At 45.6% G+C, this 3,664-nt stretch overlaps 1 pseudogene; it reads left to right on the forward strand.

Moving 5' to 3' along the window:
* The first annotated feature begins 987 nt into the window (after positions 1-987).
* On the forward strand, positions 988-2,519 carry LOC123491332 (annotated as a pseudogene).
* The last annotated feature ends 1,145 nt before the right edge of the window (positions 2,520-3,664 follow it).

Below are 3,664 nucleotides of genomic sequence, written 5' to 3' on the forward strand. Positions count from 1 at the left end.
ACGATTTAGTCGGCAAACCAGTCGTGTTGGATCGGCGGGGCTCCGTGTCAACACTAGGAGGTCCCGTCCGGTTGACAGAGAGGTAGCTGGGATGTGGGCCTGGCTCGAGGCTAGCTCAAGGCTAACTGGTGCTTGCTAAGGGGCAATGGTAATTAGCCAACGACAACAGCCATTTGGTTGCAGCTAGCTGGTTGCGATGATCCGGCGCTAGGGTCCAGTGATTCCGGCAGAAAATCCGATATGCTCTGGGTCGATAGTACGCTGTGCAGACTGGCTGACAAATTGTCCAGGCCAGAGCTAGAGCTGGCTGGTGGGTAGTGCAGGCCACAGACAATGGTGAAGATGCTAACGGTGGCTAATAGCAAGTAGCTAGCTCTAATCTAATCTCTAATTATACCCCATATATCCCTAATTATACCCCATTTCATCACCATTATTATTTTTAAATTTTTTTTGATGATTTTATAACCTTTTCCCTGATAAAGGTACATGTTATTTTATTTTTACAACCATTACATGTAGTCAAGAAACATTGCTGTTGTAGTTCAGTCAAGTTCTTCCTTCCAATGTAGGATCAATGTGTCTCTGTCCAGCACTGCTCAGATCCTTATTTTCAGCACTGCTTCCATCTCTAGCTGTGATCCATCACTAACTGTGCTCCATCTCTAACTGTGCTCCATCTCTAACTGTGCTCCAACCCTAGCTGTGCTCCATCCTCCTTTGTCATGGGCTTCCCTGACATGTGCAGAAGCCCTGAAAGTTATTGCATTGTATTAATTACATTTAATAAAGGATTGGAAGGCTATAGCCTTCACCTGACTGATATCATATGAACACAGTTATTTCTATGATACTACTATAAAAGGAGCGGAGTGTTGATGCGGTGTGAAGATTCTATCTAATGACGTAGCAACCAATCTGTCCGTCCAGACACTATAAATACCCGCGCCGACGCTCCTCTCTGCACACTCCAATGCAACACAACACATGGGGAAGCAACAGGTGTAACATAACTGTAACAACAGACATTCCGGATGATCCCCGTGCCTGGAAGGAACATGGAGGTGAACACAACAGAGAAAGTAGTCTACCTTTCCGTTGATGGCACCGCCGACACGTTCAGCTCTTGTGCCACTGCCGGACATCCACCGACCCAGCTCAACATGGACGATAATTTTGAACAACAAACGATTTCCAACCAGCTTCCCAATGTTAAAGTCACAGGTGTCAACTGTCAATCACCTACAATCCTCATGCAATACAAAAAGGTCTCAAACATGACCAAGGCGAGTAAAGGGATATTTAAAACGGTCACTGAGCACTGGAGACACACCAACAAGAAGACGAGGGTGGTCCGGTCTTCCAGCACGGGGACCACTCGCGCTACATCCTCGGAAAGGTTCCCCAAAAGAAGATCCTTCGACCCGCTAGCGACGTTGAAGCTCCCGGATCAAACTCCATGCACCGCGCCACTGGAGGAGATGCGCCTCACCAAGCCCCGTAACTGCCGCCGCGTTGTAGTCCTCGGCGCGCCCAGATGGGCAAGACGAACATTCTCAGGCGGTTCCTGAACGACGGGTTCGAGGAACAGTACGAGCCGACGGCAGAAGACTTCCACAGGAAGTTGTACCAGATCCGAGGAGAAACCTATCAGATTGATATCCTGGACGCAGCGAAGGAGAGAGACTTCCCCCGCTAGACGGAGGCTGTCCATACTGACAGGTGTGTAGGTTATGAGTGTATAGGCTATTGACTTTGTATAGATCTAATGCATTGAGTTGGACAATGAAAAGTGTTTTGTGTACATTGCATTTGCCTTTGCATAGCCTTGATCTAATACATTGAGTTGGAAAATTAATGTGGGTGTTTTTTTGCATTTAATCAAATCACTAAATCTGTGCTCTTCCCTCCAACAGGTGACATATTTCTCCTGGTGTTCAGTGTGGATGACAGAGACTCCTTCAAAGAGGTGTACACACTGCGCAAAGAGATAATAGCAGCCAAGACCAAGCTGATGAAGCTTAAAGAGAATGCCCGGGTTCCCATAGTGATATGCGGCAACAAAGTGGACTTAGAGGCGGAGAGGGTCATCGGTCGTCCGGAGATGTTCCAAGCTCTTGGAGAGGACACGGCGCTCTTCGAGACATCAGCCAAAGACAGTACCAGTCTAGAAGAGATGTTCGAAGCCCTCGTCAAGCTAGGCGGTCTCCCTACCGAGACGCGTCCGTCTCAGCACTGCGAGATCTCCATCCGTACCTACCAGGCGCTGAGCACCAGCAGAAGCCGTTGTGGCAGACGTAGCCGTGCGTTGGTTCCAAACGCGCCATGCGGTGCGGTGTACCCACTGGCCCGCCGCCCCAGCTTTAACAGCGACCTACAGCGGGTAATGGGCCCCAGTCCCACTAAACGGAGCAAACCCATAGAGAAGTGTCAAATTCAATGAATTGAGGGACTTCTCAGTACAATAAACATATTGTAGTATTACAATATATAACCATTATGTCAAGAGTTATACTCTGCTTTAGGCAACTGGCTGGACCAGTTGAGCCAACTATGTAAATGTTATTTTCTTTGTGTACTGTGAAATAAATACAAAATATATTATCATATTGATATGAGTTTTGTTGTGATATTTTAGTTAGCCTATCATTTTACACTTTAGTCAATTTGCAGACGCCCAGAGCGACATTCAACTGAGTTAGTAGGAAAAAAAACAACTATCATAGACAATTTTACACAAGTAATTGATATCAAACAATTTACTCTGTAAAGGAATTGGTTAAATATATTCCATTTAGCAGACACTTTTATCCAAAGCGACTTATAGTCATGCTGCATACATTTAACTTATCGAACCCACTACCCTGGCGTTGCAAGCGCCATGCTCTATCAGCTGAGCTACAAAGCTTCATATCAAATACGTAGGATTACCATTTATGGACAGATTCAGAGGGAAAGTATGTGGGTGGTAAAAGCCTGCCGGGTGCTATGTTCTATAACATCTCTCCGGTGGGCACGTCAGTTCTCTACTTTCTGTTAGAAGCTCAAGGCAATGCTTTGAGTGTGGAGCATTTCCGAGTGAATGCAATGCGCGCCACCCCCCACCCACACAATCCAGAGCTTTCTATTGCAATGAAACGCTCTTAATGACGTCACTTAATCGTGTTCAATTAACCATAGAATTTACACAATTACGCATAGCCATAGTATCAGCACGGAAGTGGGGAGTGCTTTTATAGGTCGGCATAATTATAAATGCCAGGGTTATTAAGTTGATTACCAAATATTGAAATAAACAGGCCTACAGTATTTCCATGGGGAAATGTGAATGTGATATTTTCCATCCTCTCCGTTTCAGCACCATGGACAGGACGTACCAAAATGTGAGTTCATACAGGAGTAGTTCTAAGGGAAACATGATCAAATATTAACCGTCACTCATTAAATACTTGTGGGTACCATGTCGTTAACTGTGAATACTGCAGTTCCAATGTAGAGCCGAAAGTCTCCCTTGTGACAGACAAACTGCATATAATTCCTTTTTGGGGCAAGTAGACAAAACCATTAACTCTGAATGTGAAAACATTGAGAGAGAGAAAGAGAGAGAGCACAACGCCCTGCAGACTTAGGCTACATCCATGGCAAGACATATATTTCAGAAGAC

Source organism: Coregonus clupeaformis, chromosome 7, assembly GCF_020615455.1.
Source record: "Coregonus clupeaformis isolate EN_2021a chromosome 7, ASM2061545v1, whole genome shotgun sequence".
In the NCBI taxonomy this organism is placed as follows: Eukaryota; Metazoa; Chordata; class Actinopteri; order Salmoniformes; family Salmonidae; genus Coregonus; species Coregonus clupeaformis.